The sequence below is a fragment of the Scleropages formosus genome, chromosome 2 (assembly GCF_900964775.1).
Source record: "Scleropages formosus chromosome 2, fSclFor1.1, whole genome shotgun sequence".
NCBI classification, from domain to species: Eukaryota; Metazoa; Chordata; class Actinopteri; order Osteoglossiformes; family Osteoglossidae; genus Scleropages; species Scleropages formosus.
Window position 1 is genome coordinate 3,987,854 of NC_041807.1, and position 22,967 is coordinate 4,010,820.

Genomic DNA, 22,967 nt, shown 5'->3' on the forward strand with positions numbered 1-22,967 from the left:
AGTCTCCTGGTGTTGGTGACATTTATCAAAAACATTTTCCCTTTAATGCTGCTCACAAGAATAAAGAATATCAAATAATAACACTTAACATGCCCTTTCCATAGACTGGCCCTGCACGTATAAGGGTGTTTGCGGCAGGAATAACAAGCACACCCAGGTATACAGAACATGTGACATGGAACATTTCACATGGCATCCGTAAAGCATCCAGCAGATATGCCTCTTCGTAACTAATTTATTAATTTCGCTGCGAGGTCGTTATAGTTTCATTTGGTTTCCGATGAACAAATAGGTGGAATTTCTTTGTTCACTTTAATTTAGAACATTTTTGGGGATGTGGATTTGTCACTTCTAGGCTGCGCTCCCGCCCAAGCATTATCCCGGCAGGTGACCGAGTGTGAGTGGCCCTGTTTAACCGGAATGGATTTCATACCCTCGCAGCCCATGAAATCAGCAGCGTGAAGGGGACTGCACGAGCCCGGCACACTGCACAATTTTCACAGCCTTTCACAAACAGATGGATGCAGACGTGACAGTAGACACCTGCCAGTCTGGAGTGCCCACTCACACACCCCCACCCAGCGCCCACGCCCGCGCACTCCGTTGCATCTCGAACTCGTTGCCTCTTTTCTCATCGCCGCGTTACAGTTCGGCACTCCACCCAGTCACAGTGTGTAGGCTAGCGAAGCGTGTCACAGTAGGAACGAGCGAATAGTAATGAGTGTGTGTTTGTCTTAGAGAGGCAGTGCGGGTGAAGGAGAGAGAGACCCCAAGGGGAGGGGAGTGATCCACCGTCGAAATGTGGTTCTCTTCTTTAGGTGCTATCCCGGTGAGTGCTGTACTCTAAGAGGGGCGAGGGTGAGGTAGCGAGAGGAGGGGGAAGAAGAGGAGGAGGAGGAGGAGGAGGAGGAGGAGGAGAATGAGGAGGAGCACGGCTGTCAGCTGAATCACCTCCACCGGTGGCTTCCCGTTAGTCCCGGTGATGAGTGGGTGTCGGAGAAGCCGTGCCCCCCTACTATCATTCATTCCCCTTCCTTTCCCTTTCTTCCTCACCTCTGCCTCCTCCTGTCCGTGTCCTTTCTCGCCCCCACCCCCCGCCCCCCACTGCGTGCACCCGTATCCCACTCATTTTGTCACCACCAAGGGGAAGAAAATGAGCGCCCGCCAGGAAGCGGAGGCAGAGCAGAGGGAAGGAAGGCGGCCCAGCCGAGCGTGGCTCCCAGGGAAACTCTGCTCCGTCCCTGTAGCTGTCCCCGTCCACCGTGAGCTCCTCACACCCCTGTCCGCCGCCGAAGGATTAGCAGAGCGCAGGGGGGACCGCCGCAGAAGAAAAGGACAAACCCAGAATGCAGAAAAGCTCCAAGGGGGTAAGGACAATAAGAGAAATCCCCGTTCCTCCAGCTTCACTCCTTATTCTCACTACTTTTTCATTTTCTCTTTTCCATTTTTAATTCTTATTTCACCGCCTTTTTATCCCCCCTACCTCCCGCCTTTCTCCTGCGTCTAAACCCATCTGGAGGCTAACTTTGGGACGCTGGAAGCTAATTGTAAAGATTTCTCAGGATTCTCTGCACTGAAAAGCACTTTTCGCTCTAATTAATTCCCCTCCGGGAAGACTCAAAAGAACTTTTCCCTCCCCCCCCCCCCGCTTTAAAGAGCAAAATAATTGGATTCGGAGATTGGCCGCACTGTACTCCGGCCAGCTGTATGACTTGGACCAATCCGGGACGAACACCTGGCGCAGTGGTGGAGGTACTGCTATTGAATCGCCGTATTATTTGCTGGGGCCGCGGGTGCCAGCCACACAAGACGGAACCGATTCTAAAGTACGTGTTATCGAACCCCCCGTGTGGCGAACTACACACTGCAGGAGGACTGAACGGCACGACAAGCCGTGGTTCGGGGCCACAGACGGTTCGGGTGACAACTTAGTTCGAACATGTTGTCGGTATCACGCTGAGTCGTCACGGCGATCATCCGCTGCGACGGCGCGCTGCTAACGTGACGAGAGACGTGAACGAAAAAGCAAAAGTACTGGCAAAAAAAGAAAAAAAAAAAAGAGGCGACAGAAAAGCACGAAATCTTCCTAAGACACTAAACGCATGGAGAGCACTGAGTAACTGTGCGTGCAGAGGGCCACTGGAGAGGCAGAGCTCTACAGAGGAGAGAGAGCAAACACAAGAGAAATAAGCCTTCCTCTTTCTTCCTTTTCTTCCTCCTCTTCTCTTTTTTCTTTCTTTCCTTTTTTTTCACTTGTCCAAGAAACGGGGGCACGCTGCCAAGTTTCAACTTAAAAGGTCTTTCGTTTCCCCCCCGAAAAAAAGCCTTGGCTAGGCTAGAACCCCTTTCTCCTCTTCTTTTACTTTTTCCCACCCCTCTCTTTTTTCCTTTTTATTCGATTATTCCCTGGACTTTTTTTTTTTTTCCCCTCTATGCCCGAAAGCTGCTGATCGCTAATCCAACGGCATTTCGTCAGATTGCCCTTGCTGATTTTCACATTGATTGGCTGTCCACTTCAGACCTCTCCAGCTCTCTCTTTCACTCTCCTTCGCTCTCGCTCTCTCTCTCTCTCACTCGCTCTCCCTCTGCTTACTTGCTCGACCCCCCCCAAACCCCTCCCTCATTGTCTCTTCATACAGTGTTGGGCTGAGGAGAAGCAATCCTTTCCACAGCCAAGGCAGAGAAGAAAGGGGAAGCTTAGGTAAGTTCCCGGTGCATGGCAAAGACACCCAGATGGCTTTCGGAGCGCTGTTCTGCATGTCCGTGTACATGCATGCATGTGTTTGCCTCGTGTGCTTCACAGGCTGGCGTGCAGTGGTTCACGGACGATTGGCTGAGCGCGACAGAGGCTTTCACTTTTATGATGCTCTTTGCCGTGGATGATTTTTCATGTTCTGTGGCGCGTGATACTGATTTTCTCTACTCGCGTGTACGATGAGAGCTGCTTCTTCGTAACTGATGGACACCGGGTTCGAGGTCCCCGTAGCAATGGACAAGAACGCTGGTCTTTTTGTGCGTGTGCTCCGCAGCTCCGGCCTCTGTCCTTGTTTTCCTTCCCACGTAGTTACTCGTTGCGCACACACCCCGATCCCTCTTGCAACCAGGGGCACACACAGACATACACAGACTCACGCATGTGCGACCGCGGACCCAGATTCTCACATTTCCCCAAGGATCGTCTTCAGGGTCCTCATTTTAAATCAAGAAGAATGTTCGCACTGAGCGCTGTTGGAACAGCAAAACGAATGAAAAGTGTCAACAAATACACATGTAATATTTTGTATGTTATTTTAATGCCATTTCAGTATAAGGGACAGAAATGCTGCCCCCACTTGTGACAGTGGTTTTTATGGCGAAAACTTTGGGAGCCTCGCTCACGCTTGGCTGTCCCATCACGCAATGATGTCGGTGGAAAGGCAGGTAGAGCCGTGTTTAGCAGCAGGTGGGATGGATGGGGGAAAATTCCACTGGGGAACAGGAATCCATCATCTGCCCCACTGTTCTGTGCTATCCCAAAAATCCATCCACGCCTGAGCGAGGAGCAAAACAAACAGCTGTTCTTCCTCGCTGGTAGCATTGCACCGCTTAGATAGCATCCCTAATAATCTATCAAAACTTCTCTGACTTTGTGAAAACATACCATATTCTCATTTTTTAAATCACATTTTGTGATTTTCTCTTGCTGTGCCATCTTTTGCGGCTATTTGAGGATATCAGTTAATATATATTTTTCTCTTTAAATATAATTGCTTAAATCATCATGTATATCAGTTGCCTGGAGGCATCTTATTGTCTTGTGAAACAATGTATAAAATGATTTTTTTCCCCATATTGTATTGATTTCAGAATTGTGGGGGGTTGGCTAAATATGGAGCTGCAGAGGCTAAATTATGTCATTTTTGGTGCAATTTCTGAATCAGATGAGTTGCTTACGATATAAATATGACAGTTTAACGTATTGCCGCTTATGTAATGTATATAATGTGAGTAGGACTCAGCATGGGAGGCTTCAGTGTCATATGTGTATAGATTTGAGAAAAGCATGTTACTTTGTGGGCTACGGTAGAGATAATAGAATTTGTATGCAACCGTTGGATACTTTAGCCCCCAGGGGCACCATACTCCCACCCCTTGCATCTGTGTAAGGGGTTACAGGCATAGAAGGTGCCAGTGGGGTGGATGGTAGTGCGAGACAACCGAGGACATCTTGGAGGAGGCATGTGGTTTTTTCACTGAGAATACAGATGTGTCTGGACCTCGATGCTGGTGCAGTTGAGGGGGTTACAGATTGTGCACATTGATGGTCCATTCTGGGTGAATTGTAACTGCATCTACAGAAATAACTGCAGGGACTAGCAGAGGCACGGAACCGGCTGCTCTTGAGCACCCTACGGTGGCGCACCGATCCCGCCACTGCAGGCTGTTTGGGATTAGACAGAGGTGGGGGTGGGGGGGGCGGGCGGCGGTAGATGGGGGGGAGGGTGGGGAGATTAGCGTCTGCCTTCTACAGAGTCAAGGCTGGCCGTCTCGCAGCATTGAGCCAGGCGCCTTGATTCCCCTTGACCGGAAATCGGTCAAGCCCCTGAGCGCTGAACACGAAGGGCTTGTGTGAGCCAGGAACGGCACCGCTAAGGCATCCACTGGCTCTATTCTGAGACACCTTCCACGGTCAGCTCCAACCTTGGGTGCATTTGGCAGGAGCCCAAGTAATCCACCTGCCACCTTCTTTGCCAGATATTCACCCTCCTCTAATGCATTCGCTTTGTTCTGAGAGCTTACCTCCCGTCTTTCCTCCGCGAACCAGAGCCCCAGGGGAGCGCAAAACTGCGGAAATCGCCAACGGAGGCAATGCCTCCGAAAATGTCACATGGAACACAAGCCTAATGAGCTTTTTTGAAATTCTATACACCGAATAATGTTCTTGATGGTAAACAAGGAATGCGGTAATTTATGCGTGTGTGAAAGGGACCTCTTAAAACATAACTTTGACAAACTCTGAAGCCTGTGATAGGTGCAGATTTCAGTTAAATAGGCAGCCAGCCGATACATCTGCTTGCATTCGAAGCCCAGAGGAATTTCCACCTCTTGGAGCAGGGCTCGCTCTCTCCAGTTCGTGCGCATTTGCCTCTTTTGCCTACGACAAGATACTGCTTTTCCCATCGGGTGAGTGTATTTTAACCCCCAGCACTGGAGGCAGCAGTTAGTAATAAAGACAGGGACAGTGTTGCTGTGAGAGGTGGTCTCTGCCCATTTCCCATCCTCCCCAGCAACGGAAGGGGGATCGCGGGGCAACAGCCAGCAGCCCACGTCAGCAAAGAGCCTAGCAGAAGGGAGCAGGGGCATGAGAGGGAGTGGGAGTCTGGAGCATCCTCGTCTCTCATGACCAACCGTCCTCAGCAAGCGTGAGCTGCGACGCGTCAGCTCCATTCACCCGCAAAACGCCTCCCTCTTATTCACCGCAGCGAGGAGGGACGGAGGAGGCAGAGGAGAGGCGGGGGGTTGGGGGGGGGGGGGGGGGGGCAGCGAGATGCCTTCGTTACTCGTTCGCTGCCTTTCTTGCCTTACAGTTCTGAGCCACGGAAACTGAAACAACTCCAGAACAATTTGATGTGGGGAAAAAAAAAATGAGCCGAGGAGGAAGAAGAAAAAAGTCTGTAATTTCTCCCAGAGAGGCAATTTCCAGGGACGCAGCTAATTTAATCGGATGAAATGTGACGTTTGGCTCAAGCACACGCACACGCGCTCGCTGCTCGCTCGCGGGCACGCGGTCTTTGTCGGGGCCGCATGCAGGTGCCGCATCAAGATTAATGAATCGCCCGGCCGCCACTCTGTTTACGCTCCTGGGAATGTGTTGAATGCCAGAGGTGATACCGGGTGAGACTCGGGAGGGGTGGGTTCGGCAGTGGGCTTCAAGGGGAGCCGTTCATCACCCAGGGAGCGTGAGCAAGCGAGAGACTGAGAGGGCGGACACCCTTGATTAGAAGTGTACTCTTTCTGATTCACTCGTCCACCGAACCCCCCTTCGCAATGATTAGCAAGTCACTGTTGCGGCAGCATCATTCACTTCGAGTCAGGTTGTGGAATAGTCACAGAGAACACAGTGTTCATACCAAACCACCGACAATGCATGTTTCGGGGTGGATGTGTTGGGGGTTCCACAGCTAAAAGCTATGGTTTGCCAAAAAAAGCAGACGGGAGAGGTTTGCTTCTTGCCAAGGTACAATAACTAATTATAGCTGTTCACAGTTACTTATGGTGTGCTGGGTAAAATTTCATTAAAAAATAAGGCCTGTTTGCCGTGGCAACTGAGTGACCGCATTGCTGCCACAGCTGTGCGCTTTTTTTTCGTCTCTCTGCGCTGTACTCCCAAAGACTCAGCGATAGGGAACCTGTAGCCTCTGCCGGCGGACATACCGGCCACATGGTGAAGACAGTGCGCTTTTACTCGTGTTTCCTGCCCAGGGGTGCCAACCAGCACAACCACAAAGCTATCCCTGAGTGAGGTCCCGAAGGACTTTCTGTGAAACGGAGACATTGAAGACTAAGGACGGGGAGGGGGCTGGAGGTGGTGCTGTTTGGCCTTACTATTGTGAAGGAATGAATTGACAAAGATGGAAAAAAAAGCAATAAAATGTCACGTTACCGAAAGAAACAGCAATCTTTGCCCTTAGCGACACCGACCAGTGTACACTTGGTGAAGAGCACCTATTTACTCCGTGTGGAATCCCACACACGGAACCTTTTTCCGCAGGTGTCACACCGTCACGCTAAGGGGTTCCCGGCAAAGCAGATTTTTCGACAGATGTAACTGCACGAGGTGGGAAGTGCGTGCTTTACTGACAGCAATGCCGTTTCCCACCAGGCGTTTTGCAGAACATCCGAATCCAGGCAGAACACTTTGGGGTTTTAAAGACACCTTGCGCAATGTGCGAGGAGAACTCGGCATTAAGCTAAACAAAATGCTTCTTAAAAATGAACTTCTGACAGTCTGTTGTTTCCTGCTCACGCACACATTGAAAGCGCACTGAGCATCCTGTGTGGAAAACACAATGGAAACGCTATTGTCCATCTTTGATAACACTCGGGTCTTTGGAAAGAAACTTAACAGCTTTAAAACAGGGAGCACAAAGGGAGGCACAATGGGCACCGGGATACGCATTTCTCCGTGGAATCTGCATTGAAGGCTGTGCCGTGATGCGATTGCTTGGCTGCCCTGCTGCCTACATCCGTTTCACAGAAAATCCCTTTTCTGGGACCCATAGAGGCAGAGCGGACAGATGACAGTCTTTGATCAATAAGCCGCTAGGCGGAACTGCCACTGTCGTTTTTTTCCTTCCTCTCCCCATTACCTTTCTTCTCCTCTTCCCTGTCTGCGAGCCCAATTGCCAGGTCCCCTGGCAGCGTGTTCACCGTGAGCCGCTTACGGAGAGGGGCTGTATGTGGGGCGCGCCATTTTTTTTCTGTCCTTTTTGTCTTTTCCCCAGAGATTTAACAGATCTATCTTAAGTAGACACCGGGTTCACGTTCACTCGTAAAGGGGGGGCGGGGGGGGGGGACCATTCCTTTCGCTCTTTTTCGGTCTTGTTCTGAAAGTGTGATGACCTTTGCCGGCCTCTCTTTCCTGCAGTCTGAGTAATCCTCCGAGCCGAAACGAGAAATCACTTAGCCTGGCCAGTCCTTTTCTCTATTTAGGTCATAGTGAAACTGAAAGAGATACCTTTGGGGGGGATGAATGTGACCTTGCCTATTCTTAGTTGTAACGGTTTCTGTTTGGTCATGTTCAAATGGAGAGAAGAGCAGATTTCTTTGAGCTGGCACTTGTCCTTTCAAAGCAATTTGTGTTTGAAGTATGGTGAAGAAACAGTCACCCAGCGCTATCTCGGGATTTACACTTGGCACTTAACCCATTCTGAAGGCATCCGTGACGCTGTAAAATGGGCCAGAAAAGGATATCGGCCGCTATAAACGGACAGGGTGACTTCTGACTCAGAAGAAATGGCGCTATTAGTACTGTGGTAAAATGCTGGTGCCCACCTGGATTCAACGCCCAGGTCTCTTTGACGGTGGAGCTGTGTTCAACTCCACTTACATTGCTCCCAAGCACTGTGGTCATGTCCATGTGGTCTTTTGCTGGCTTGGTGTTGTCAAGTCGGAGGTTTTCGTCGAGCGCATCCACAAGAGGGCGATACAAAGCTGCTGACAGCCAAGGAATGTGAGAGAGAAGCGGTTAAACAGTGACATGTCTCAAAAAAAGAAAGGGATTGCGAAGGGAATGTTACATAAATAGCAATCCCCCACCTTTAGTTGTTGTTGTTGATGTAATGGCAAGGGGCCTTTTCATTCCTACATTGTCCGCTTCCCAATATCTCGGCGGGAAAGCTGGGTAATCCAGACGGCGGGAAGCCGGCAGAGGCACAGAAGGGGTTGGAGGGGCCCAGGGTGGCCTTTGTGCTCCGGCCCTCGGCTGAAGGGGAAGAAAGAGAGGTGGCTTCAATGAGGCCTTTGTTGGCAGGGGCTGAGAAACAGCACAAGAAACACTAAGCATTGAGTAACGGTAATACCTGCCCTCCCCCTGCCCCCCATGCCTGAAATACCTCAGTCATGCACAGGATACAATGTCCACAAACGGAGGCTCTGTCTTCCACTCTCTACCTCTCTCTCTGCCTTTGTGTTTGAACAACTGGGGCATTTTCTCCATTTTTTCAACCTTTCTGGCGCTGAGGGACGGCTTACTGTTGTCTCGGCTTACCTGTAAACAGTGTATCGGCTGAAACCCAGGTGGGGCGGGGGCTCTTGTCTCTGTCGGCCAGTCGGAGCGTGAAGAAATTTTGTACTTGGGGGATCTTTTCAAAGAGTTTGTGCTGGACAGGGCTGCAGGAGATCGGCACTTGCTTACGGGGGGTGTCTATTTCTTGGAACAAAAAGCACCTGCTCTCGCCAGAACGGACATCTGGAGCCCTCGAAAACGTTGAGAGTGTGTGTCTGCGTGCACGCATGTGTGCTGGATTTATCTTTTCTACGTACATCACAGGTGTAAAAGAAGATGAAGCTGGATACAGCCAATCAAAGGACAATACGCTGGGCTTTTTTTGAGTCTCTTACTTTCAGTGAAGTTTTAACGTGATCGCTTACAGCCTGGCTTTTTACAGATGTCGATGTAATTAACACCTCCTCTGTCCAACAAATTCAAGGTAACCCCCATGTACGTAACGCTGGAGCGCACACCGAACAGAACTTGAAAAATTTTTGCCAAATGTGCCGTGATGTGTTACAGAGATGGGCATGTTTCTGTTTGTCTGTGAAACATTTCTGGTCTAAAGAGAACACGTCTTAGAAACACAAGGCAGGCGGCAAATTGTGTGATTCCCAGTCCACACGTTTACTCCGCTCTACGTTAAGCTGGTGCAATGTGCTGGGGATAATTTTCTCCAGCGTGTCCCTTTGTAACGCATGACTGGATGGAACGGAAAAAGAGCCATCAGATGGAACATCCTCACACACTGCTCTGGCTGCCAGCAAAGTGTTCCACCGCTGTTACGCACTGATCTGTTCTCAGGCAGCAGTAACACGGTTCGAGGGAGTGCTGCCTGTTGCTGCAGGCTTTATTTCTGATGCTTGACCACAGAACTGGATTTTTTTTATATGGGTCGCTCTGAAAGACAGTCCAGAACTGGAGTTCAGTCGGATACCTTCAAACAATTACCAGCTCGGAGCAGAGAATAAATCCTGCCAGGTGATTCTCAGACCAACGGAGGAGGAGAGGGGGGATTGATCTGAGCTGGTGATCACTGTTTTCCATCACCGTTTATAGTGAAACCACTTTCATAATTAACAAACGGAGGCTTATAATTTTGCCAAACGTTAATTAGGTATTTTCCTTCCCCCGAGAAACAATACACATTGTTTATGGAATGCAGGCTTTTCACTACATTTACTAATTTAGCAGATGCTTTTTTCCAAAGCAACTTCCAGTGAACTCCATGTAGTGTTATCAGCCCACACACCTTATTCACCAAGGTGACTTACACTGCTAGATACACTACTTACAATGGGTCACTCATCCATACATCAGTGGAGCACACTCCCTCTGTCACTCACACACTATGGGTGAACCTGAACAGCATGTCTTTGGAGTGTGGGAGAAAACCAGAGCATCCAGAGGAAACCAACACAGACATGGGGAGAACATGCCAACTCCACACAGACTGACCGGGGATCAAACCCACGTCCTTCTCGCACCACCCAGGCACTGTGAGATAGCAGCACTACTTGCTGTGCCGCCGTGTCAACAACTTTAATGGTTATTCCACCAAAAAAATTATTTGGAATCAGACAGACTGTTCATTAAGTGCATAGGTGTATTTTCAATGCATCCACAGTATAATAATGACAGCATCACGTTGTGCTCAGGTAATAAAACCATGAATGCATTATTGGATAGACCTTAAATAACTTACATATAAAAGCAGACTAAATATAAGCCTGTTAAAACAAGCGTCTCTCTCTAAAGGGATGAGGACTCGGAGTCTTATCAGCAGCAGGCCCGTGCAGAGATTACCGTCCTCCCGAACAGAGCCACGGGGATTAAATGGAGGGCTGTTGAATAACAGAGGATGTTTAATAAGCTTTGTGCTTAAAGTTGCTTTGTTGTTGACTCGTAGATTAACTTTGGATTTGATTTTTTTATACATTGGCAGTTGGAGAATCTTGGCTTATCTGGCAGTCTAATTAAAACAAACACTTCTTCTGTCCATTTCTACAAAGATCCCGGTAATTACTCAAATCTGCTTATGTCCCTTTGTCTCGGTAATGAATAGAGAGAAACCTCTTTACAGCTTTTCTGCCAGTGGTTTGAGAAGTCATCAAGAGGCCTAGTTTGAGGCAGAGAGCTCTGCTAATGCAGTCCATTTCCATATACACTTGTCTGTTCCAATTTGTGAAATTCTCCTTTGATTAGTGCGCTACCTTTTCTTTTTGACTTAGGATGCAGATGTTTCATCAAAAGCATTTTTGTGCCATCTAATGCTGTTGGGAATTCAGATGTATAGCTTAAGATTCCTCAAGTAATGCACTTGAACTGGGGGCATTTTTTAGAGAAAGTCAAAAAAATCCCCTTGTTCTCTGAGGAGGAAGTTAAAAAGAATAATGAGATACAAATTTGTTACTACTCGTGGGCCCCGGAAAGTTGAATCATACATATTTCAACAGTTAATTATTCATGTTGTTTTGAGATTCCAGATTCTGCGCTGCCTGCAACTTGCCCTAAATAATTGTGCTCCTCTGCTCTAGCAACAAAGAACAGCGGGGGAGGTGGGGGGCAGAAGAGTGTTGAGAGCGTCTGTCACAATTCCCGTTTGAACGTCTGGGCAGGCAGGTAGCTGCACGGTCTTCGGCGCCACTCTGGGACTTAGTGTCTCCAAACCTTTCCGTCTCCACTTCTCTTCGGTCCAGAGCTGTGTCTGTGTGCGCTTCTTATTGCTGTGAGCCGCCACTGCACTCCCCAGTACACCTGCCATTCCAGGATTTACTTGTCTGTCTCACTTGCCGACCTATATCATTGCCATTATGGACTAACGACTGTAAATGTATGGGGTGCGAGCCCAGGGGTCGAGCATCTCCATGTTCCTCCTGTCACTGCTGTGCTTTATGGCTTTCTATTCCTATGTGAATTTCTATAACATTTCACGTAGGGGTCAAAGCCATTGGGTACGGAGTGGAAACACGGCGAGATGGAGAGCTTCAGAACTGCACTTGAAACAGGTGCTGGGCTCTGTGGAGATCAAACGTCAACTTTCAGCATGCACAGAGTGACGGCGGATATGCTGGAAGCCCAGGAACGCTCCAGCTGATGCTTCAGAAGACTGTGGTGTGACAGTATTCCACATATGGCCACCATATGGCTAGCGGTACCAGTGAAGGGCTCTCCAGTAGCTTTCTGCAATCAGAGAGAAGGAGGTTTATCAGTAAGCTACAGATCAACAACGAATGGAAGCTGTTCCTGTTATGTAAAGTTTCAAAGCTTCTTTACAAGTTTATCTCAGGGGACTACTTTTTCACTTTTATATGGGTAGAAAAGGGAGGAGATATTCGGTTCTTAGATATTCTGAGCAAATATAGAGGCGAGGCCAGCACAGGAGAATATAGGATCTTGCGAATGAGCTGTTACTCAACGTCACGGCATGACAGCTCTGTCATGGATTGAAACCACATCCTCACCAGGCACCTCACCAATGGAACACAGGCCTCCCAAACAACTAACCAGGCTTTCCATGACACAGATTACAGAATACAAAAAAGGTTGTAGGACTCATTATCTACGAGCAGATGAATTTCAAAAGATTTTTGGTTACTGTTCTTCATTCCGCTATATTAGCCATGAACAAACTGCAAGGACCTCTTACAGGCATTTACCATGGCTTTCCTGCAATAGTACTAATGTGCCAAAGCTTGGCTTTATCTTAGGTTACAAAACCTGACATTTATTTAGGAGATGCTCTTCTCCAAAGCAACTTCCGATGAACTCTATGTAGTGTTACTATCAGCCCACACACCTTATTCACCAAGGTGACTTACACTGCTAGATACACTACTTACAATGGGTTGCTCATCCATACATCAGTGGAACACACAGAACCTGAACAACATGGCTTTGGACTGTGGGAGGAAACCCACACAAACATAGGGAGAATGTGCAAACTCTACACAGACCAAGCAGGGATCAAACCCACATCCTCTCATACCACCCAAGCACTGTGAGACAGCAGCGCTTCTCGCTGTGCCACCATGCCATCCTCATGCATTCCTTCATTCATTCACTCATTCATGAAAACTACTTGTCAACTGGATGGCCGTGGTGGTTTGGATCCTATTCTTTAAGCATAGGGTATAAGGCATCGTACACCCTAAGAAGGACCAATCCTTCACACACTCACATACCACAGGTAATTTAGAATCACCAATCCACCCGAAACACACGTCTTTGTTGAAGGAAATCCACGTGAACATCAAAACTCCACACAGACCGAGCCAGACTCAAACCCATGTCCCAACCCACAGCCTTTCAGTTGTGATGCGCCAGTGTTATCACTGTGCCACTCACCTTCTAGCATGAATACAGTACAATTCTGGTTTAACATGTGGCAGCTGACACCGCTTCCTGGGTGTCACATAATAGTCACTCTAGACTGGGTTGCTTATACAGTTAGAAAAACTAAGCCTTTACAAGTCATGTAGGTGTTGTACGTGGTATGGATAATGAATAAATGGTTAAAGTCATATAGACATATGATCTCACCCATGTCCTCCATAACAAACAGGAAGACTACACTTTATTTGGGTCTTAAGCTGTCACTCAAGCAGCACTCTATATCCCCCGCAGAAGCGGAGCCAGTCAGGTCATCTGTCTGGTCCCACTCATCCCCTGGAGTCCCTGGGTAGCAGGGCCTCTTCATCAGTGTGTCGCAGTGCCCGGAACAGGTGTTCCTCCAGGGCAGGCTTTTAATTAGACCCGTGTCATTAACTCCGTCAGCACACGGGTGCAAATGCATCTCTAATGGCCTCGTATTCAACATCGTAATCAAACAGGCACCTGCCATTAAACAGGCCCTTAACTGCGCCACAACTCCCTGTGCTTCGAAGTAGCAGTAGCGGATCTGTGAAACGCAGGCGACGGTACACAAACGTGGAGACGCACTTACGCATGCACGCCTTTGCCAATTGGCGTGGATGCGTGTGAGCCTGTCTCATTGTTTTCTCTCGTTCTTACTGCCATGCTCTGCCACAACGTCTCTCAAGAAACGCACACAGTCTCGCTCTTGTCATGCCCGTGCGTGTGCTATGGACTACTTGTTTCCAGGGAACATGAGCAATGCAGCCGATGACCGTTTCCGTAGCCCCCAAGTTACTGGTATGCCGAAACTCCAGTCCCCAGCACAGAGGCCGCTGAGTCAGGCTGTTTTTTAATGAACTCCTGTGTATTTATTGCCCGCCCTGCTCTCTTAATTAGACTCATTGGGAGCAGCTGATGGAATCTGAAATGCAGTCGTTTTCTCTCTGGGGTTCTAAATTACCTTCGGGCGCAACGGTGCCTCAGGGCTGCGTGGCTGCAGCAGTCAGAGAGCTGCAGAATGGTGACAGGTGGAGGTCAATCACAACGCTAAAAATTCCCCGAAACTGGGCTGCCTGTCCAGGTGTGGTGTGGGCAGCCCATGGACAAACACGTGCACACGAGCGTCCCCCAGCCCAACCCCCAACAGCTAGCCCCAATAAAAGAGTCCTCTTATTTTTCAGGCCGCGGAGGTCATTTTGAGGTGGAGAATTAGCAATTTCTCTCACTAGCCGTAAACTTGTTCTCTAAGGATGCGGGGTTGCACGCGTGGACGTGTTTGTGTGTCCCTGCTTCACAGTGCATGTGCGTGGTTTTAAAGAGCTAACAGCCAACGGGAGGAAAGCCTGGCACAGCCACTGAGCATTCACCGCAGAGCATGATCGCCAAGTCCAAACATCTGTTGCCGAAGGAGAGGACTCAGTGCCATCGCAAAAGAGGAAGAGCACGCTAAGTGCACAGTCAGCAGGCTGCTGCCGCCCAGAGCACATCTCTTTAAGCCCAACTTCAATCCCAGCAAGCACAGTCAGAGTGGATGCCAGAGGCATGGCCAGAGGCACTGTTCGAGTGTGAGGCAGGGAGAACGCGCCACTGAAAATCACTAAACATGCTGCACACGCCGCCACTGTCAGGACTCCATTCGCTTTGTTTTCTTGCTTTATGGAGAGCGGCCCTTCATTACAGCGGATGAAGCTTTTGCTTGTACGGTTTCTGCATTAAGATCTAAATTTCCCAGTTCCCAAAAAGTGATTGTTTTGAGCAAGCAGAGCTGTTTCAAGCAATCTAACAATTTTGTTCAAATTAGCCAAGCGAGCTAAATTTTAGCAGCAAATAGACCCCAAACAGGGAACTTTGAAGCCTGAGTGGTCTGAATACCAATAGGCTCCTGCCCCCCCCCAATTCGCTCGCTGTTGTCAGAACTTTGTGGAAAAGTCCAGCTCCAGCATCAAGTAAAGTCCAGCCCATTAGCGTGAGCTCTGCAAAGCTGTCACCTCCAGTTTCAAGCGAACTCGTAAGCCATTGACTCCTGTGGTGTTAAACTGTTTTTGGACACATGGCGAAAGGCGAGATCCCTTGCACGGTTCTGCTGAAACAGTACCCCGAGGGCGGAAAGCAGCCACTTGGGAGCATATGTTTCCTCCCGGCCAGGAGTCACTTTACAGGGATGCAGTCCTCCATTAGGGCCAGGGCCCTTTAATGACTCTGGGGAAACTCCCCTGGTGCCTGTAATAGTCCTGTGACCACCCAGCATGAAGGCCTTCCAACCGGCACAGATGGTTTCATGAGGCGCAGTAAATACCCCAGCTGTAAATGATGTCATTCCCTTGGAGGAAATTCGGCCATTTTAATATGCTTTTTATTATTCCTCAGACTATTATGGGACCTAATTAAGTGCAAGAGACATTAATCTGATTTTATCTACTCTTCCGTTACTGTTGCACCCTAAACAAAAATTCTAAATGTCAGCCTCCTTTTCACATGCTTTCAAACGCTCTTCAGATACTTGTTTGAAAATGGTTCAGTACGCGGTATTACTACATGCGCTGTTACGATGACGGATTAAGATGCTTCTCAGGCCAATAATGAACGGAAGGCATTGTTTCAAAATGCATTTTACTACTGCAAGAGTAATGCTTCCAGCACATTCTGAAGGATAGGTTGCTGGTGTTCAAAACAACTTTGCTCAGTCTTCACATTCCCTGCAGCTACGTGGCTCTCTTAACTAATTCCACCATAAACACCAGTTTTTGACTTTTCCTCCTTAAGGGATATGATATCCAGTGTTCAGTCTTGCATGAAAGGGAAGTTTATTTGTCTCCAAGTGTTAAGCCATGCATTCAGATCTACAGTCTCAGCAAGCACTGTGGAGCTTTGAACTGAAAGCCTCCCGGATGCATCGCCCCCTACTTGCACCCCTCAAGGGGTAATCTGTTTCCATACTGAGGCTGGTCTGAAATCAAGCCTGTCAGAGCCTCTGTGATTCATTTCATGCGTTCTGTCATTGCCATTTTACATTAGCTTTTGTTTTTCCGCAAAAAGGTGAGTGTATTTAGTGTATTCTCCTCATTCTTTTACAGGTGTGTAGGTACAGCTGGATGCCAGAGGTCAGGTAGGACATGCCTCAGTTCACCTTCGCCTGCTTCTGTGGCCTCCATGGCTTCTGCCGGATGAAGCGCAAGAAAAAGAAGGAGGAGGAGGAGGAGGCAAGCCGGCGGCGGGAGCAGGAGACGGTTGTGTGACCAGGGCGGGGCAATTGAGGGAAGCAGCTACCTGTGTAGTGCCACTCCCATCAGCTTTAGCTTAAATTGCCCAACAACTTCCTTTCTCAACCTGCTGTACCCACATGACTGGGAGGTTTTGTGGGAATGGGAAGGCCTTTCTTTAGCTGTGCAGAGGCCAGTACACTCTGGCGGGCCTTTGATTCTGAGACACACACACACAGCCATCCAAACCGCTTGCATTCTCCAGCTCCTGTCCAGCAGGTCCCCCGTGTATACTAATTTTCATGCCAGTTGAACCATTGACTGAGTAGGGCAGGAGTGAGCAACTCCCATCCTCTAGGGCCAGGCTCTGGTGATGTTTGGAATAAATTTCAATTAGCCACTAATTTTCCCAATTTGATATGAGTTACTGTTTCAATAATATGAGCTCTGTGGAAAAGACTAGCTACTGAGCAATAATGAAAGACCAGGAATGCCATGCGGCCCTTGTGGACTAAGATTGCACACCCCTGATTTGCAAAGTTTTGAAACCTGCATTTCATATTTTGCCACAGTACCTCCCTTCAAGTCTAGATCAGTCATTTCAGTTTCCAGTACTGGAGCTCCTCCCTGAAATCTTCTGTTGTGAAACAATGGCAGATGGCAGCTATTATTTAGCACTTGTACCAATGTTTATCTGCATAAATACACAATAATGTATTTAAAATTTGAAATAGGGATGTAGAAATTTGGAAATCTGAAGGAAACATGCATGCACTGGAATCACCTTGCAACGACACTGAAAAACCCAATAGATAGACGTGCTTGTTAACATGCTGGGAAATTGTTAACATACCTCAACTGCATGGGGACCTAAATGGCCTTTGAAAATGTCAAAGTATGGCAATACAACTGCTGCCTGCCAATTAAAACTGAAATTGAGTAACACCTAATCCCAAACACACACCCCAAACCTATACAGCATTTTATTGAAATCTGAGGATTCTTCTGTATGATGAATCTTCTGCTAGGCATTTTCATATGCATATAATCAATAGTCCATTATCAACAACTGCTTGTGGGGAGCGGGGGACATGGTGAGCCGGAGCCTGGCCCGGCAGCACAGGGCCGAGGGGAGTGCACCCAGGGCGGGGCGCCAGTCCATTGCAAGGCACCCTAAGCGGGGCTTGAACCCCAAGCCTGCCACCCAGCGGGGACTGGCCAAACCCACCGCACCACCACAACCCCCTCCCTTATAATCTGTACTATTATTCCTTACCAGTAAGACATAACTCTTTTTTAAAAATCATTTAGTTGAGTTATGGCGAGCTGTTAATAAGCGATGGCATGTTTTGACAAAAGTGTTAGGGTTCAGAGTCTTTTAACGGCATGAGAAGAATTTACAGTTGATGAAACATCAGGTCAGTGCCACTAGGCACAATGCAACTCGGGTATTCTTAATTTGTTAGTTGACTAATGCTTCTCTACACTGCAGCTTAATTTTACCTATTTATAAAGCTGGGTATTTTACCGGAGCAGTAGAGGTTAGAAGTGGTGCTCTCGAGTACTACAGCAAAATCTTTCACTGAACTTGAACAAACAACGCTATGGGTTGATGCCCTTAAGCACTACCTTACTCACTGTCCCATTACAGCATATAATGATATTAATCATATACTGGGTTTATTTAGTAATATGTGCTCAGTTCTCTTTTTAAGTACAGTATTTTTAATTATTTGGTGTACTCATTTTTTCACTTGCAGTATATGAACAAAGCATACAAGCTTGGTCATACAAGGCAGTCTATGCACTGCGTATGGTGAAAGAAACTGTAACTCTCCCATCACAGTCCAAAGTTGATACTCCTGTAAGATTTAAAAATTCATGACAAGTTCAAAGCTTTGCTTTCTCCTCATTCACTCATCTTTATAATTACCCTACATTACTAGAAACAACTGTGGCAGCGCTTTTTGCATGTACTGTACGCATTCATTATTGGTTTTGAATGCTTTGCAGATGCACCTAGTTGGACCAGTTATGTTGTTCTTTAGAATAGAAAGGTGGATACAAGAAGCAACAAGAGGTGTGAACAGCAGCAGACTTGCTTTGTTTTCTTGGGTTCACTCACTATAGGCTTTGTGCAACCGGAACAGTACAATTAACATTTCCAGTAGGATATGGCATGTTGTCTGACAGTTTGTAGCACAAACCAAGCCAAACAGCAGCAGGGCTGCAGCGAACTGATAATTCCATGACGTCTTTCTGGACTAAAGACATAATTAACAATTCAAAGCATTTCACCCCGTGACATATCAATCAACACACCTGCTGTTCTAAGCACTCACATTTTTTGCCCAAAAATAAATGGATAGACTTGAGATAACAAAACCTTAGTTGTATATGTAGTGTCTTTTATACTGGGGAGGTGAGTAATTTTTTCTTCCCTCTCAGAAAGCAGAAATTGGCGGGCACAAAGTGTACAAATGTTTTTTTTTTTTTTTTTTAAATTGTGGTACCGTATTAGGTAATAGTTATAATATTTAACGAGAAGTGAAATAGCACAAAAACGTGCTCCTTCTTACCATGGATGATGATCACTGCACACTGTAAAGTAGAAGGTACACAAACTCCTTCCATGACAGGTTTTTATTTTTTACAATCTCATTAGTCAGTGATGTGGTGATGTGGCTAGTACCACAGCTAAGTGCAACCCTTATAAATGTTGCCTGATTGCTGATTTTTTTTATTTTTAGAACGATTTATACATCCGACTCACACAGTCCAGTCCTATATTATCTTTGCTTGAGAGGCACAGCCCAATAATACTAATAATAGGATGTATTCACGGTAAGGATATTTTCTTTTGGATGCCTCGCCTCTCATTCCCAGGATCACAGTATTGTTCGCGGATGTTAAGCCGCAGGCAAATTATGCATTGCTAAAAATAGGGGGAAGACCGCAAATCCTTTATTAACGTTGCTACAAACCCGCAAAAAAAAAAAAAAGAACACTGTCAGACACGGTTCCCCTCATAGCAAAGGAGTCAGAAAGAAAAGATTCGGCACATGAGGCTTTCATTTGCATCCTTCCCTTCCCTTTCCCCTACTGACTGGGGCCCTCTGGCACATGCTCGGTGGCCGCTCTGTGGCTGACGTCCCTCTTGGAGGAGACAGTTGCCCTTTTTTCCCTAATGAAGATTAAAGCGCGCGTTTCCTCTTCTTCAGAAATTCTAATTAGCCATCCAGCCGGCCTGCAAGCACACGAGGCGGGGAGATGTCAGTCGGCGATAGAGAAGCTGCGAAAGAGAGATTGTTTAATTGCAAACGTAATGGATGTTGTCAGGAGCACCTGTCAAATCTCTGGCGAAAACGGACCAACGGGTAGGGGGAGAGAAGAGGGGTAACTCTGCTTGATTGCTAATTTGTGCAGGTCTACAAATATCAAACGTGCAACGTATGCAATGTGTGGCTGTTGGGAGGGAAGGTAATCGCATACGAAAGACAAACTGCAAGAAATAAATGTCTTTGGAGGGTTTGGGTAATTTGTTGGAAAACATGCCATTTGCATTCTGCTGCACCTGCTGCTTCCGACTTGGTAGCGCTCCATGCTACACTGGAGTGCAGTGTTAAGGTTCGGCTCCACCAAAATCCTGCATCATGTTTATCACACGATCCCCTTCGCTTTTTTGAGCTTGGTTTCCTCTAGGGTGGTTTCACGCAGAAAAACAAGCCATTTTATAACATGCGAAACATACTGCAGACATCTAAAAAAGCCATCAGCTAGCTATGAAAAACCACCCTTGTTTTTCACAGCAGAAATTGATTTTTTTGCTTTACTTTGTTAATGAATGCGCTGCATATATAAACAAGGTAATGAATAAAACAATGTGAATGTTACATGAGAGAAGTCTTTTCTCTATAGACCCTCTGTAACTATGAGGACGGAGAAGGACAGCTTCGCTTTCTGTATCGAAGCGACCAAATAGGTAAACATCTGTTTGAAAATGGAATGCAGATAATTAATCATGAAAGAAGGTCAATCACAAGCGTGTTCTATACCCTTAAAAGTGCTTTATGGTGACCTCTGATTGCGCACATCATTCTGGAAGTGATTCATTTTGGCAGCTTACCTTTTAAATGGGGACGCTGCGTTACACTGGATGGAGCTCATTTTACATTTTCTGGCTGGCCAAGGTGTTTTGTACTCTGTTTAATCTGGAAGACCTTCTTATCCTTTCGGTTTGTGTTTCATTTATGCATAGCGGTTGAACTAAATTCAAATGATGTCAAGTTGAAAGCAGCTTAGATTGAACTTGTATTTTTTTTTTTTTTTAACATATGCACAAGCTAGTCTTTCACAAGGAAAAAGAAGATTAACTTGTAGCTTGTCATTTACAAGAAGGGTTTTGCAGCCAAAAGAAAAGTGTTTGCTGTCAGAAAGTGGGATAAGCTTAACAGGGCTGCTGTTATAAAACAAAAAGGGCATGAAGCAAACATGTCTTTCAGTAAACAAAAGATGCCATTTGGTTATATTTAGTTGTAAGAACTGGGCAAGGCAATCAATAATAGTGATAAAAAGGGCATGAAAGCCTGAATGACGAAAAATGCTGGAAAAAAAAGAACACAATGGAATTAAAAGCATCTCTGGGATACAGTGTGAAAGTGAGTTCATCAATAAAAGGAGCTGTAAGAGATCTTCACAGGAACTGTACAAACAGGGCTTCAGTCTGTCCCTGTGTGTGTGTGCCTGAATGCAATTTGAATTAATCAGTACAGATGCTCAGAATGATGACGGATAGGTGAAATGATTGTATTTATTAAGGTCCAGCTCATGGTTTCACCGAATCGATTGTAAGTGTTCTGTCTGAGCGGTATTTGATTGTTTGTAAGGCAAGTATGGCCTAATCTGTTTATATTTCAGAATACAGAATTAGTCTTCTATTTCATTGTTTTCTATTGTCCTTTTTCAGGCAATATGAATTATATACTGTACACAATAACGCAATGGATATCAGCCATGAAAACTTTTGTGTTTTGAACAATTAGCTATATATTTTGTAACTTTAAAGAAAGTTATATTGATGTATTTTTGTATTGTGGCTACACAATTTTTCTGCATATACTGATGATAGTGGTCAAACGGTTTACCACTGAGCAAGCTTGGAGTATGCATTTCAAACTCATATTTAGGAAAGAGGTGAAATAAAACTGGTGAATGTGAAAACTTTTAATGTTTGGCATCCCAGGTATACCTTGGGTCACTAAATAAAGCCTATTGCATAACTTTTTGCTCAAGGCGGATGTGTTTATGTATAAGAGAATGTAAAGAACAGGAGGCATCGTTTGGGCTCTTAGAGGAAGTTTTAACTAACCCCTTCAAAAAAATGGTTCTCGTAATCAACGTGAATTTACATTGAGCTGGCTTACAGCTCTTTTTAACACTTTCTTGATAAACTAATTAGTTTATCAGATACTTGATCATTTTCTGCCATATTATCCCTGAATCAGCACCAACAAAAGGCATCTCATTTTGCAAGGATTGAAATTATTACTGGCATTACTCAAGGCTAGTGTAGTGTGTTCAAGCTGACAAACACCATTTAAGGGGAAATCAAAAAATGGCGATATATGGCATCTGAATGTATTATAAGATAGCTTATCAAAGCTGAACAATAAGTTTGCTTTATTTCTTCAGGCTATATATCTAGCTATCATACACCATAGCTTATGTTCACAGATGTTATATTCACCTTGTGGTGTGAATACAGCCAACCTGAGCCTCAGGTACGAACATTCAAGAACATAAGGGTGAAGTTCAAACCAAAGAGTATTTTCTTATCGAAAAAAGTATCCAAAGACACTAAGAGACAAATGCCAGATAAAACGAGGAACAAGTCCAAATTAAGCAGAATCCCGTCACGCAGCATGTGGCCCAGGGCCAGACCTTCTCAGCATCACAGCTGGTGCTTTAAGCCCCTCTCTGGTCAGGGAAATGGCAGCAAGCAGCTAGTTAGTGAGAGCTGCTCAAACAGTAGGTGGTGGACGTTGCCAGCTAGGTGCAGGTCTGCCCGGCCTCTGACCCCCCACAGTCCTCCCTCAAGCCTCGAGCTCCTCCTGCCAGGAAAGCCTAGCATGACCAAAACAGAAGTGTCCTTTGTTCCCAAGGTATGCTTAAATGCTTTGATGCCTCACAAACATACTTGAAGGAATAAACAATGCTCATCTTTTCCTTGTATTCACACCTTTATTTTTGTAAACAAAGCATGTTGTTAATAGAGAACAGTGATATGTTTTATAAGGTATTGGCAATGTTTGGTATATTTGTGAACCAGTGGCACATTTTGTTCTTGGACACTAATTCTGTTTTTAACTGATTTTCTGAGTGGTTTGGGTGCAAAACTAACTTTGTAATGTCCTGAGAGCAGTTTTGGGCAGGTCGATTTCCATCACAATGTCTAAGGCATTGCAAACTGCTCCACGCTCTCGCCGAGCTGCTACTTCTTATGCAAAACAAGAAGGAAAAAACAATCAGCCATGTTTCCCATTTAAATTCTCATTTAGCCACTTCTAGCGCAGGGAGGTGTCGTCAATAAAACTGGCCCAGTTTTGCAGGGGAGTCACGCACAAGGGCCCAGACAGCATTGATGAATGAAGGAGCTGCGG

The 22,967-nt window shown here is 46.5% G+C and overlaps 1 long non-coding RNA gene across 1 annotated transcript; it reads left to right on the top strand.

Annotated features, from left to right (window-relative positions):
- The first annotated feature begins 962 nt into the window (after positions 1–962).
- Positions 963–21,315, top strand: LOC108938163 (uncharacterized). Its single transcript, XR_001966394.2, has 3 exons — positions 963–1,367; positions 2,640–2,701; positions 16,183–21,315. It is a non-coding gene; the product is annotated as an uncharacterized LOC108938163 (long non-coding RNA).
- The last annotated feature ends 1,652 nt before the right edge of the window (positions 21,316–22,967 follow it).